The 15,525-nt window shown below is 47.3% G+C and overlaps 1 protein-coding gene across 1 annotated transcript in view; it reads left to right on the top strand.

Moving 5' to 3' along the window:
* The first annotated feature begins 10,580 nt into the window (after positions 1 to 10,580).
* Positions 10,581 to 15,525, top strand: part of CRISPLD2 (cysteine rich secretory protein LCCL domain containing 2) — a 45,345-nt gene continuing 40,400 nt past the window's right edge. The window contains exon 1 of the mRNA XM_079988862.1: positions 10,581 to 10,765. The gene's annotated coding sequence lies outside the window, so the exon portion shown is untranslated. The remainder of the gene's footprint in view (positions 10,766 to 15,525) is intronic.

Below are 15,525 nucleotides of genomic sequence, written 5' to 3'. Positions count from 1 at the left end.
TATAAGTAAAGCATCCGGGGGGCCCTCTCTCGCGACTTTGATCTTAAATGCGGGCAACATCTCAGCCCAACGCATTCCCCTCCGTGAGACCCAAGATATCGTGATGCCCTCAGGCAAGCCCAGTCGCGGCCCCAGACCGGAATTGATGGCGCGGACCCTGGCCCAATGCACGATGCTGTGCCCGATTATCCAGACGCGCACCCCCATAACTCCTGCAAGAAATCAAAAGACAAGCATGGTCAGTAATTCCTTGGCTGGGATGTCATGAATTATGTCTCAGGTAGCGCTTGTATGCGTCCGATTTCCAGCGGCCTAGATCCTTAATCCTCTCGGCCGAAAGGCCCAGGTGCATTGCCGTGGTGGCCGCTCCAATCCTAAAGGAGTGTGCCGCGAAAACTGCTGGTGGGAGGCCACAAGCTTTAAGTGTTATGCGCATGACCCTGGTGAATTGGTGCCGTGTCAGGGGTACGCCGTCCGCATGGATCAATAGAGGCCCTGCCATGTTAGGTCTCATAGACAAGAAGCGTCTGGTGTCTTTCACCGGACATGGGCCATGTTCCCCTGTTGCCAGTAGCCGGACCAGAGCCCCCTTTCTGAACTGGTCTGTCTTGGAACTACGAATCCGCACGACCAAATCGTCCTGTGAAAGCGCAATGTCACTCAACAGTAAGCCCCGGGAGGAGCCGTGCAGCCCTTCCTCAAAAACCACCTCACCCACACGCATTGCCCCGAAAAAGGCAATGGAGTATGCCGCTGAAAACAAGCGCGCCTCATATTTTGACCAACAGACCGTTCTCAACCTTTTGTGGATCTGGGAAAGTATGTCAAAAGATATAGGCCTCCTTGCATCCTGAGCTGGGGGCTGCAGTCTACGCCAGCCTTCGAGGGTCTTACGTATGACGAACTCAGCGCATGGGTCTGACGAAAATAACGCTTTGCAAAAGAAAGAAATCGCTGCGGCCTGTAGGTTGAGGGTTTTTGGGGCACGTCCCAGGCGCTTCAAGTGCACTAAATAAGACAAGACCTCAGACCTAACAGGAGGGGCTTTGCTCCTGGCGGCGTTGGATTTCTCACGGAACTTTAAGAAATCTGACCACGCCCTCTTATAAGATCTCAATGTGGAGGGCGCCAATGATGCTAATACTCCCTGAATCACTTCTGGTTCCCAGTACTCTGGTCCCCAAGTCTCCACAGCTGTTCCGGGAAGGGCTGAGGTAGTAACTGAGCATCCGGTGCTAACGAGCGGAAGCGGTCCATCTGAAAACGAGATAGGGCGTCCGCGATATCATTGTTAACACCAGGCACAAATTTGGCAGAGAAGTGGATATTAAGTTCTAAACAGCGGAGAACAAAGGAACGCAGGAGGGCACCAACTCTAGGGGAATGCGCGGCCTGCCTGGTGATGACTGCGACTACCGCCTGGTTGTCGGTGTGGAAGCAAACCCTACGGTTGCTAAAGACCTCTGACCATAAGTGGGTTGCCACTACAATCGGGAAGAATTCTAGGAAGGTAAGGTCTCTGGTAATGGGCCCTCCCCTCCAGGCTTCCGGCCAACGCTGGGCACACCATTGCCCCTTAAAGTATACGCCAAACCCGAGGGAGCCTGAAGCATCCGAATGCACTTGAAAGTCCACCTGCAGTGATAAGCTCTCCTGCCATAGAGAAATACCGTTGTAGTTCTCGAGGAACTTCAACCAAACTTGTAGGTCAGATTTTACTTCCCTAGAAAGCCGAATCCTATGATGAGGGGAACGCAGGCCAGCCGACAGCCTAGCGAGGCGACCACAGAAAGGACGGCCGGGGGAAACCACGCGGCAAGCAAAATTTAGATGACCAAGGAGAGATTGGATCTGCCTAAGGGTAACTTTTTTAAGAGGGAGGAGTTGCTGAATGAGATCACCAAGTGCCACCAGCTTCTCTCTGGGCAGTTTTGAGGTCTGCGCTACCGTGTCCAACTCGATGCCTAAGTAGACCATGGTCGTAGCTGGGCCCTCCGTTTTGTCGTCGGCTAGGGGAACCCCCAGCTCGCCTGCTAAAGATATGAAAGCTTTGAGAAGCTCTGCACACCCATGCCTGCTATCAGCTACGAGGATAAAGTCATCTAGATAATGTGACACACCCTCTGAGCCAGATCTAAAGCGAAGGGCCCAGTCCAAGAAGGTACTGAATGCTTCAAAGGCTGCGCATGCCACTGAGCAACCCATGGGCATAGCCTTGTCCACAAAATAAGCCCCCTCAAACTTGAATCCAAGCCACCGGAAATCTTCCGGGTGCACTGGCAGAAGCCTAAAGGCCGACTCGATGTCGCATTTTGCCAGCCACGCTCCCTTACCAAATTGGCGAATGACTTTGACCGCTTGGTCGAAGGTGGCGTATTTCACTGTACAAAGCTCCTGCGGTATCGCATCATTGACGGACCCTCCCTTAGGATAGGAAAGGTTGTGAATCATGCGAAACTCGCCGGGCGCTTTCTTGGGGACTATGCCTAAAGGGGATACATGAAGGCCAACGATAGGCGGAGCTAAAAAGGGGCCGGCTACCCTGCCTGCTTTGATTTCTTTGCTAATTTTCTTTCGGGCAACCTCCGGCATCTCCCTGACTGACTTCTGATTAGGGGGATCGCCCGAATTGGGTGGACACGCTACCGGGATTCTGAAACCAGAGCTAAAACCTTCCCATAAGTACACTGCAGCTGTTCTGTTGGGGTAGATGTCTAAAAGGTTTTTTAACGGGGCCAGCTTGATGGGGGAATAGGCCAATGCCAAATTGAGGTTACTGCCTGTTCCCTTGAGGTCCGAAAGAGGCTCCCTGGCCACCTCTGGGACCGTGATTGTAGGAGCCCCTACCACCCCGAAAGGGCTGCCTCCCTTTAATGCAGGCAGTAGCTGGGTGATTACCCCAACATCTTTCACATTCGTGACTGTACTTACAGGCCGGCCTTGCACAAACCCCTTTATTAAACTCCCAACATAGGCGCTTCTGCTTGGCGGCGGTCCTCCAAGATCTTGATGGATCCTGGTACTTCTTTTCCACGAAGGGGCCCACATGGTCCGACCAATAGTTTTGGTCCCTCAGGTCCCAGCGCGTGGAGGGTAGCAAAGAAGCATTTCTACGGAAGTCTTCGTCGTAATTCATAGCAGCAAAATCACCGGCTAATTCCCGCGCCCTCCGAACATGGGCCAAGTACGCGATCAAATGCATTGCCCGTTTAGGATAAGCAGCGCTGACCACACCCATAAACACCTGGAACCCATTGAGCCAATTGTCGAAAGTGCGTTCGACTCTTGGTGCTCTGTATTTGCGCTTCCCGTAACTGCGCCTCTTTTCCCCTTTCCCTGTCAGTTTGGCAGGGGGCAACAATCTGAATAAATCAATAAAATCCCCATTGAGGATTTTATCCCTTTTTCTTTGGGATAAGTGGTTGCCTACAATGAAATCTGTGGAGGAATGAGTGGAGGTTTTTACATCTGGCACCAGGGAGCCATCCTTCCATTCCAATGTTCCATTGAAAGTCTTACGATAGGAGTTGGCCCTCCTTTCATGTGCCCATGCAGGAAGACCCACGCAATCCTCCCCATGGCCCCAGTACTCCTCCCTAGGAGCATCACTATCAGAATCGGATGAGGAAGAAGTACCTGAGTCCTCCTCGGATTCCGACCGCCTGCTCTTCTTGCTCTTCTTGGACGTGTGCTTCCTTTTTTCTTTCCTCTTCCCCGAAGGGACCTCCGGGGGGGCCTGTTCCGGAATGCCACTTGCGAGTACCGCCTGTCGATCATGCACCTCCTCATCCGAAGTTGATTCCGACGCGCCCTCGGCTGGCGCCGTCTGCGGGGGCGGGATCTGAAAAAGACTAGATGCACCTAGGACTTTCTTAGGGTTAGTAGCCTTAGTGCCCTGGGTGCAAACCTTGCCCTTCGCGGCTCCCCTCTGGCCTCCTCTTGCCTTGCCTGAGGAGGCCGGCTGAGAGCTGGTGCTTTTCTTACGCCGACCTGTCGCCTTATTTGCCGCAGCCAACACCGCCATCGTGGATGTCGAAGTACCAGGAAGTACTACCTCACTAAGTTGAGAGTCTTCAATGTAATCCTGGGAAAACGGTATTGGCGCAGAAGGCGCCGATGTTCCTGCTGCCGTTGTCATTGGCGACACGATTACCGGTGCAACCGATGCGGGCGCTGTCGCGATTGCCGTTGAAGTTGCTGCCCCTGGCGCGGGTGCCGCTTGACCTGCCGACCTGCTTTGCTTATAAAACTCCTGGAAGGCAGTGAAAAACTGGGCCAAAGCCTGAGGGTTACTAGGAATAATAAACGGTTGAGACTCCTCCTGGTTCCCTTGGTTCCCTCCAGATCCAACGCCATTTACCTGATTGCCCTGAGCCGACATATCTTCAATCAGCACCCTGGATTAAGCAGTGGTCTGAATGTAGTTCAGTATTGACTGCACTGGACGGACTTAGCTGAAGCTAAAATCACTGGTAAGTGTCACTGCCGAATGATATTAGCTCAGTACTGTCTGCTTCAAGTAGAGTGATATTAGCTCAGCACTGTCTGCACTGTAATAGCTCTGGGTTTTTTTTTTTTTTTTTTTTTAATTTATTATTATTATTATTATTTTATTATTATTAATATTTATCCACTTATTTATTTGATTATCTAACTATTTATTCGTTTTATTCTAGCCGGAGTACCCAAGGAGGGAAACACTAGGGAAGTTGGGCTATACCCTTACCTCAGTAAAGCTAGGCTGCCCGTGCCTAAGTAATTAATTAGATGCCGAATAAAACTCTTGCAAAGAAGGTTAGGACTAGATTACCTTTGAAACAGCTTATGAATTATATAAAATAGTAATTAAATGATTAGAGGCACACTTGGTTTAATTATGCTATGCCCAAGACAAGCACTTTAATTAAAATTAGCAGCGTGAAAGTAATCAAATTAGATCAAATTCAAAGAAAATAAAATCTAAGTGAAATGAAGTAAAGTAACTAAGAAGGAAAATGAATCAAATTAAGATTAATCAAATTTAATTAACTCGAAATAAATTAAGGCCAAGCCAGTCGCGGTAAATAAGGCCAATTGCAACAATACCAGCAAGGAAATTAAAGTAATAATGCAGTAAATCCCAGTAATACCAGCAAATAAAATCAAGTAATAAGGCAGCAAAGGAGTGATAACTGAATTGCCTCTGCTGCACCTACTGCAAAATCAAGTAATAAGGCAGCAAAGGAGTGATAACTGAATTGCCTCTGCTGCACCTACTGCAAAGGGTTTACTGCTATTTGATGCTGTGCCAAAATAAATTGCCCTAAAATTACCCTTCAAATTTACTAAAGAACCGAGTTAGTATTTATTTAAAGGATAAGAACACTAGTGAGGCAATTGCCCAAGCACACGCTCCCACGCGTGACCGCCTATCCCAAAATGGCGACCGCTACGTTGATCACGTGGTCCAGCAAAATGGCGGCCGGACCGGCTGGACGCTAAGCAATGGTGCCAAGCGCTGTTAAACAAATCAATCCGGCCTTAAGCAAGCGAGTGATGTAATCAAAACCCAACAAAAAATGGATAAGCGCTGCACACAGTCAGAAGTTACACGCACTGTTCCAGTACCCTCCTGAATTAGCCAAAGCAGCGAGCCAAAGCAACGAACAAAGACGCACTAGAATTTAGTTCCCACGTGGCTTGCCTCACCTAAAATGGCTGCCGCCTCAAGCCCCACGTGCTCAGCCAAAATGGCTGCCAAAACTATCTCGTCGCCTAGCAACGCTGCACAATCTCCGAGCAGCCGGTAGAAAAGCGAGAAACAGCAACCCCAAAGCAACTGCCCTCACAATAACAGATTAAGACAATTAAAGAAACTGAGCAAGGGACCTGCGCGCTCCTCTAACAGCGGCTAAGAATCACAGTAAATTAACGAGATACAACCTGATGGCGAAGTCCTCTTCTGGCAGTCAAACAGAACCGCAGGAGAGTAACAGCTGGGTGGCGGCTGGCTGGACCCCTCAGCCTGAGCGATCCGGGGCAGGACGGATGGGCGCGAGCGCTCTGTCCTGCAGCAAAGGGAGGGTAGGCAAAGCGCAGGCGAAGCCCTGTCCTTCCCTTTATTTCCTCTTTTCGCTGGCTCGCCCCCACGTTGCTGCTGACCTCACTTCTCGAAAGCGTGGGGGCGAGCCAGCGAAAAGAGGGCGAGCCCCCTCCGCGCTGGCCCTAAATAGGGCAAGCCACGCCCCCCCGCCGACCAGCTGATTGGCTGGCTGGGGGGGGCCGGCCCGCTGGGGATTCCCCTGCTCTCGCGGGGGCTGGCCCCAGCCCCCGCTCACGTGGGGTGGGCGTGACGCCCGCAACCCCACCTCCTGGGCAGGCCCGGAAGTGGCTTTCCCAGTCTCCCTTCTGCCCATCTCTTCTCTACATCATAGAACATACAGTTGATTTAAAGAATTTGCTGCCAAGTGATAGCTTGTAGTTTAGAATGGTATCAAAGGGGTATCACAGACAAATTCGTGGAGAAGAATTCATGGTCTGCAGATGACCATTAGTCATGACGATCCCTAATGGAACTTCCACGGCCAGAGGGAATGTATTACTGAATACCAGTTGTTGGAGAACAACAGCACAAAGGAGTGGTGGCTTTCATACGCTGATTGTGGAGGTAATGCTTAACCACTGTATGAAGCAGGTGGCCAGACTGGATGGGCCTTCCAGATATTGCTGCTTCTATCAGCCCCAGCAAGGAGGGACAAAGACTGATATAGATGAACCATTCTCTCTGATCCAACAGGGGTCTTCTTCCATTCTTGACCAGTCTAGTACACTTTTTGAAGGCCCAAAATCCACCACTGGGAAAGAGCTTTATTATGAGTTGTTCCTACCTGTCTCCAAAATAGTGAGCCACCTTGTGAGTTCTTCATAAGAACACAGACAGAGTTTGATGCATCAAACCAATGGCTCATTTAGTCCAGCATCCTGTTCTCTAGAACGCTTCATCATTTGTCCTGGAAATCATGAAAGCTTGCTCACTATTTCTTGACCTTTTGTTTGGTCCTAATAAAAGTACTTGGTCCCCCCCCCCCAATAAATTTTTATTGTTTTCAGTAAACATACATTTACAACATGTTTATAGCATATATGCACCACATAATTATCTTTAGCTCTGCTGAGCTTCAGACTTCCCTCCACCCCTTCGGTAAGTATCATATATTTTCTAACCTTATGTATTTTGTTTAATTAGCTATTTTTCCACCCATTGTGAGAGTTATTCCAACCCAGCCAGTGTCTTTAATGCTTTACAATTTTATATACATCAAATATTTACTCCAGTTTTCTTGAAACTTCTGTTCATCCTGGTCTCGTATTCTTCCTGTTAATCTGGCCAGCTCTGCATAAGTCATCATCTTAACCTGCCTAATAAAACCTGGTCCTAATAAAAGTACTTTGGACTAGCCAAGCTGCTAGCAATCAATCAATCAATCAATCAATCAATCAATCAATAAAATATTTCAATGTGTAGTCTCACAATCTTTTTCTAGACATACTGTCTTGGAATATGAATGACGGTGAAACAATCGATCCTTTTTGATAAAGTAATAATAAATATCATTTTTTCCTCAAGTGGGACAGCTCTTGAGTATAGCATCAGAGCTCCCCCTAATGTTCTTCGTGGTACAGGAAGCTGCCTCTTTGGAAACATGGTCAATGAACATGCCAACTTCTTGGGCTCAGGTTTTTTCTGATTACTTTTTGCATCATATGCTCCTTTCATGGCTTATGACACTTAAATGTTTCTGGAAGGTTTGTGGCAACTTACGCAGTGGCTTGCCCTGTTTATCTCAAATGAGTCAATCTGGGAGGGAGAAAAGAATGTGGGTTGCAGTCTCACTGGCACTGCATTCTGCAGCATGCCCAGGTACTCTGAAAGAAATGGACAAGAGATTCAGAGGCTGATGCAAAACAACAACAACAACCTAATCAGGACTCAAATCACTTCCACATTGATTATTGATAGAGCAAACATCCTGATCTGTTTGCACAAAGTTTGCAGGAAGTTTAGGCTACACTTGCTGATTTGTTTGTAGGAAGCTGATAAGCTGTGTCATGCAATTATTATTCCACACCTTCCTGATCACACAAAAAATGGGTGGGAGTGGGAGTACGTTTGTTGCACAAGAGCATGGAATTAACCTCCCTACCTTCCTTTGCGTTTCTAAACCGCTTGCTATTTTAAAGTCTCTGAGAAGAAGACAAACATACATCTAAAAAGCAATCAAGTATTGTAAAAGGAGAGATTTAAAACATTTAAAATAGTATTTTAAAAACAGGTGAAAACAGAATTGCAGTAAAAAACATCATCCGATCTCATCCACAACAGGGAAATCCTATGGAAAAATAAATATCTTTATAAGACACCTGAAACAACAGATGGATGGTGTTTCACAATGGGCAATAGGGAAGGCATTCCACAGTGCTTTGTGAAATTCTGTATTGCATTTTGGCTATTTAATGAGCAGTTACTCTGATTTCTTTGTGAGAAAGTTAGACAACAGTGCATCAAAGTGATAAAAGGTAAAGGTAAAGGACCCCTGGCAGTCCAGTCGCAGATGACTCTGGGGTTGTGGTGCTCATCTCACTTTACAGGCCAAGGGAGCCGGCGTTTGTCCGCAGACAGTTTTTCTGGGTCATGTGACCAGCATGACTAAGCCGCTTCTGTTGCAATGGAACACTGAAACCAGAGCAGCGCACGGAAACACCGTTTACCTTCCCAGCGGAGCGGTACCTATTTATCTACTTGCACTTTTGACATGCTTTTGAACTGCTAGGTGGGCAGGAGCAGGGACCAAGCGATGGGAGCTCACCCCGTCGCGGGGATTCGAACCACCAACCTTCTGATTGGCAAGCCCAAGAGGCTCAGTGGTTTAGACCACAGCGCCATCATGATGGCTATGTTCTGTTTCCATTGTCAGAGACAGTATCCTTCTGAATACCAGCTGCTGGGAATCACAGGTGGGCAGAGCGCTGTTGTGGCCAGGTCCTGATGTGGGCTTCCCAGAGGTGGCCCAATCCAGCAGGCTCTTCTTGTGTTTTTGTATTCATGCTTTGCAATGCATTTCCCCATCACTTCACTTCCTGCGGTTTACTGTGCAAGACCTCCCAATCAACTGTAATTGCATAAACTGAACTGATTGCATCACATCTAAAAAAACAGTGACAGGCTGGAAATGTCCTAAGCCAATGGGAGCAAATGCTCAATGAACAGATTGTCTGGAAGTGACCTTGACTGCAGATGGAATAGCTCATTACATCTCAGCTAAGTACACCAGTGAGGTTGCAAAGGCAAGAGGTATGGGAATGGCCACAGCTCAGTGACAGAGCATCTCTGTCGCATGCAGAAGGTCTCTGGTTCAATCCCCCATAGCATCTCAATGCAGGGAGAGCTGGGAAAGTCTCCTCTGAAAGAGAGCTGCTGCCAGCCAGTGCACTTAACATCTGAGCTAGCTGGACCAATGGTCTAGTTTGGTATAAGGCAGCGTCTCGTGTTCCTATGCTCCTTCACCCTGTCAACCTCTCGCAGCTTCGGAAAGGAGACTCTCAGCCGCGCCGCCAGTCAGCCTGCTTGGGAAACCGCGTTTCGGAGCTGAGGGCAGCCATAGCAACATCTCAGAGCCGGAGGGAAGCAGCGCCTGCAGAAACGCCATGCGCATTTGTAGGGAGGAGGCGCGCGGCCAGTGCTGCAGCCACTCTGGCCAAAGAGGTCAGTCCGTGCCTTCCTCTGAAAGTGAAGGCAGGGGCAGGCAGATCGGGGGTCTACCGGCAGATCTCAGGATGCGTTTCAGCAGGGATTTGTGTCCCCCAATTTCTTCCCTGCCGGAATGAAGATAGTTTGGACTAGCCAGAAGTAGATTAAAATAAAAATAAAATTGCTGGAGAACTCAGAACTGTGAGTTCCCACATCCAGTTTTGCTGCTTAAAACAAATTCCTGGAATCCGAGCGCTTTTGCGCCTGGGTCCGCGTGATGGATGGATTTGGGGATTCTAGTAAAACACGCTCAAAGTAAACACCACAAGTCCGAAGCTCGCTCGCTCGCTCCCGGTCTAAGGTCCCTCCCTCGCCCCCTTATCTCGCCAATCCACTTTCTCAAGCAGGAGGAGACGTCTAGCCAGCTTGCCCATTTCACTCTGGTTACCAAAATGGATTGCTCCTGTCTACGCTTCTCCCTGGCGCTGTTTGTTGGGGCAAGTGCAACACTTTTGGAGAAAGGATTGTAGTGAAAAAAATCTGGCAGCAATTATTCAGCTGCCCTAACCGTCTCCTTTTCACTTCACACGTTAGGTTCTGTTCAAAGGAAGACTGCGGGGATGGGAAAAGAGGTGAGGCGGTTGTTTTGGTGGAGGGAGTTTCAGTCAAAGCTGTTGAACTTCCCCTTCAGTGCAAAGCCCCTTCTCTCCTGCGGAGGCTCAGATGCTGCTAAGGAAGCGCATCTTCCAGGGAAAGAGAAATGATTCACTCGTATCTTGTCATAAGGGGTGGGAAGTAAGGGGGGGAGGGGGAGGAGGAGGAAAGACAGGATGGTATAAAGCAAGAGACCAGACATTGCTCTGCCACAGTTGCTCTGAGGTCCTGGGAGAGAGAAGGAGTACACACTCTTCTTCCCGCTTCTCGTCTGTCCGCCTCTCCTGATTAGTTGAAAAAAGAGACTTCGCCACCCGCAGGTTCCAGAGGAGTAAATATAACAAAGAGGGTCTCTTTCCCCCTCCTCCTTCATATTTTGCAAAGGTGAGTGCCGATTTTCTTCCTTTAAAAAAAGCATTTTTATTTTTTTTACAATCGGTGTTCTCGCCCCTAGAGAATCCAGAGGGCGTAGCATTTTAAGTGAAAATTCTAAGCCTGATCCTTAGAGATCAGTCTCAGGGGCTCTGGAGATTTATAGCCAGTGAATCCGGACTCCTTCCCCTCATCTGCTTCCTCAGAGGGATGGAGTAGTTTTGTCCATTTTGGCTCTGTGCTTTTATTTTTGTGTCTTCTTTTTGTGTGTAATGCTTTTATTTGCTTGCATTTTCAGCCTGCTGTTTGGATTGCATCCAACTTAAGTTAGAGCTAGGCCCATTGAAATGAATGGACACCAATAACTTGGGTCCATTAATTTCAATGGGTCTACTCCAAAAGAGGACTTGGTTTTTTAAAATTTGCATTTATGTCCCACCTTTTCTTCCAAGGAGCTCAAGGAGGTATACATGGTTCTTCCCCTCCTCACTTAATCCCCACAACAACCCTGTGAGGTTCAGCTTCATGACTAAGTGGAGATTTGAACCCTGGTCTCCCAGGTCTAAGTCAAATGCTCTAACCACTGCACTATACTGGCTCTAGATACATCCTTTGAGAATTTATTTATTTTTAAAGAAAGTGGCATACAAGTGCAATTATTATTATTAGATTGAGCTGAAATTTAGTTGTATTTCCACTTTGTTTTATAGCTGTGTGTATTTTTTTAAACGAAAAGGTGCCTGAGTTTATTTATTAAATGGAACTCACATGCATCCACATCCATCCATGCCAGCTCTATGCAAACTGAAAGAGTGTGACTGACAGGCTCATATTTGTCCACTTATGACTTGAACCCAGTCCAAAAGCCAACATTGGGTCTGCTAGGCTATATACTTGCTTCCTCACAAGAGCTGAGTCCTTGGTATGTCTGTCTCCTGAACCAGATCATTTTTGCTCAGTGTTTTATGGAACACAGCAGAGCATCCGGTGCAATCTTCACCTCTCCTCATCTTATGCATGGATAACCTTTGTTCCATGCGTTGCCTGCTAGTAAATGCTTCAGTGAAGATGTAAAGAATTTACATTGTGCTTGATTGTAGGCTTGCTGCGATCAATACACCTAAAATTAGTCATGCCCATTAACTTCAATGGGTCTACTCTGAGTAGGGACAGCATTGCACACAACCTACTTTCTCTTCCTCCCACATTAGCTCATTTAAAAACTCCTGACTTGAGTACCAATAGACCCAAGATGTAGTAATTTGAATAATTGTTGGAAAATATTGGATAGTTTTATTTATTTATTCTGACATTTAAACCCCATCTTTCCTCCCAGGAGTTAAGATAGTGGACATAGTTCTTCCCCTCTCCCATTTCTTCCTCACAACACCCCTCTGAGGTGGGTTAGGCGGAGAAACAGTGACTGGACCAATATTCCTGGCTGACAGGATTTGAACTTTGATCTCCCAGGTCCTAATACACCACACTGGTTCTCAGCAATAATCTATTTACCTGTCTAGATGTTGGATGAGTTTAAAAAAATCAGGGATGGAGAGAACCTGTGACTGCACAGATGTTGTTGGATTCCAGCTCCCTTTATGATAGGATCATACAACATAGTCTTGCACTGAGTCAGATCGTTGGTCCATCTAACTCAATAGTGTCTACACGGACTGGCAGCAGCTCTCCAGGGTTTCAGGCAGGAGGTCTCTCCCAGCCCTACCTGGAGATGCCATTGGGGGATGGAACCTGAGACCTTCTGCATGCATGGCAGAGACTTTTCCACTGAGCTATGAATCTTCTGGGCTGGGGCTGATGAAGGGTAAAGTCCAACAGGTTCTGCACTGCCTGCCTTAAACAAACTGCTACTTGTGTGAAATAGCTAGCTGCTTACAAGTTATATTAAAGCAGCATCATTCATTCTAAAGCTGGCACATCCTAACATCTTCCATCTATTCAGCCCTTCTGAAACTCCTCATTTTCCATCATGCTCTTTCTATTAGGAACCCATGGCGGATGGCAGTCTTTAGCAGATTTGCATGACTTAGGCTGCTATCCTGTAAATACTTACCTGAGAGTAAGTTCCATTAAATGGTACTTCTGAGTAGACATGCATAGGACTGCTCTGTACTAATCCAGGGCTATGCATGTTTACACAAGCCTAAATCCTACTCTGTTTGGTGGGGCTTGCTTACTCCTGGAACAACATGTACAGGATTGCAGCTATCGTTGGTTAAAATATATTTTTGCGGGAACATAGCTGATGCTGAAGAACAACTAGAGAACATGTTGTTCGTTTTGGTTAATGGTGTAAGAATTGCTAAATGCAAAAAGGAAAAAAACAATATCCTTAAGTAGTCAGCTCTTCAGTGGGTTGCTATGTACTCTTAAGAATCAGAAGGGTTGACTATTTGGGCCGGGGTAGAATGAATAGGCTTCTATGGCCTATAAGCTAAGTGGGCTATAATTTTAAAAGGGATTATTAGATCCTATGGGCTGATTTCAACATGGGACAAATCTGTGTGTTGAGAATGTGAGTTCAGCATGGGCTGCTGTGGCTACTGGAAGGATTAATCCTATCTCCCGGTTGAGAATTAACCATTATCTGTTTATTGAGCTGCACAGTTCAAATACCTATCAAGTTTTTAAACAGATCTGTAATATGAAGACAGGGGTCCCCAACCTTTCTGGAGGGAGATTGGGGGCACATTTCAGAATCTGTCAATGTACCCATTTCACAGGAGACAAACTGACAATGCAGAGAAACCCTCTCCTCAAAGAGCAGGCAAAACATCTACATTCCCTCCCCAATAAAATACAGACACAGGGACACAAGAAGCTGCCTTATACCAAGTTAGGTGACTGGTCCACCTAGCTCAGTATTGCCTACACTGACTGGCAGTGGCTCTCCCAGGTTTCAGACGAGAGTCTCTCCTGACCCTACTTGGAGATGCCATTGATGATTAAACCTGGGACCTTCTGCATGCAAAGCAAGTGCTCTACCACTGAGCTATAGTCCTTTCTCCAAATCCCAGTTCTCAGGGTTCTATGTACAGCATAGATTGAAATCTCTGCAAAAACCCAGAACGATGCTCTGAGCTTAGCACTTGGCCAAGCATCCATCTGATAGTTTCACCTGTTGAATGCTGTGCTCACGCACAGATCCACCAGGCCTTATTTTCTAAGAAGGCAGTTTGCTCTTGGGAATCTGTAGCTGATGGGACTCTGTGCAATAAGTGTGGCAGAACACACTTATTAGGGGCTTCTTTTATTGGCCAATCCTGCCTCAAGCCAGGGGTGTGGGGTGACTCTGCTTTTGTTCCCAGATCAAATATCACTTCAACTGATCATAGCAAAGGTTTCCCTTTTGTTCCATCCCTCCAGATTCTTTTTCCACATGAGGCTTCTCCTGGGTCTGCACCAGGAGGCATTTTTTCTGCCGACTCATGGCTTTCTGATCCATCCCAGATGTTGACGCGGCATCCGTAGCCTAAGCCCGATGGACTGAAAAGGAGGCCATGCTCCTACAGTTTCCTCCTTCTTCCTCCCCACTCCCACCCTCTTGCTTAAAACAAAAGCAAAGTTTATTCAGCTGCCTAGATGGCAGCAAGATCCTTTCAAAAGAACTTCAGGCGCATACCAAAAACTTCCAACACAAACACAGTTTTGTTTGGGCAATTTTCTTTTTGGAAGGCATCTCAAATGCTGTGAGCCCACGAGAGTTTGATTTGAGGGGTCGGTGGTGTTATAGAAAGCCCTAAATAATTGGGAGCCCAGGTATACCAGAGAAGGGGCCTCTTCCAGGCATACCCTACCCAATTATTAAGGTCCTTCTGGTGATCCCCTGCTTGCTATCTCAGCTGGTTTGTATGTCGCTTTTCTTTTATCCCAGGGGAAGAACCTTTGTATTTAGCCTTTGGGGCCATCCTTCTTTGCTGACTCTGCGACTTTTGCTTTCTTGCACTGCATTGTCTCCTGAGACAGATGGGTGCCAGCAACAACAGTGAACGCTGCTCCTGCTCTGCTTTTGTTTCCGATTTAAGCGTGGTTCCCAGGAGTGCAGTGGCCAATTCAGAAGCACAGGATACCTTCGTGACAGTCACCGTCAAGTCCCCTCACACCCTTCCAAGATTATGCAGCTTTCTAAGATTCTACTACAATATTGTCATTATACAATATTAATAATTAGGTGTGCTTTGCAAAAATCAGTGCAGAACCTCCATGTGTTGCTGTTCAGCTAGAGCTACTATTTTCTGTACACATACATTGGCAAATGACCTGGAGCAATCCAACATCTTCTCTTGGAGTTACATGTTTTCCATGAAGTTCCCTTGTTTGGAACAGAAGCGGCACACCATTCTTTTGAAATGGAAGCACCTTCTGTTCTCAGTGTTCTTAAATACTTAGCTTTGGCTCAAAAGGCTCCCGTTTCATGCTGACTGGACGCTGGAGACAGGGACCCTGCTGCAGAAACCCTGGACCATGACCCCACTGATGCTGGCAGGCTGTCACCATTCTTAGGTGGGATTCAACCACATACTGGCAAATACAGGTTGCACCATTGTCAGTCAGTGAGGACATTACTGAGCTAGACAGACCAATGCAGACTCCTTAGAAATGTAAGAAGAGCCCTGCTGGGTCAGGCCAATAGCCCATCGAGTCCAGCATCCTGTTCTCAAAATGGCCAACTGGGAATATCACAGGCAGGTCACGAGTGGTATCAGTGTTCTCCCTGCATGTGATTCCCAGTGACTGGTATTCAGAGCCATACT

Source organism: Podarcis cretensis, assembly GCF_951804945.1.
Source record: "Podarcis cretensis genome assembly, chromosome: 8".
Taxonomy (NCBI): Eukaryota; Metazoa; Chordata; class Lepidosauria; order Squamata; family Lacertidae; genus Podarcis; species Podarcis cretensis.
This window is presented reverse-complemented; position numbering and strand designations above follow the sequence as displayed.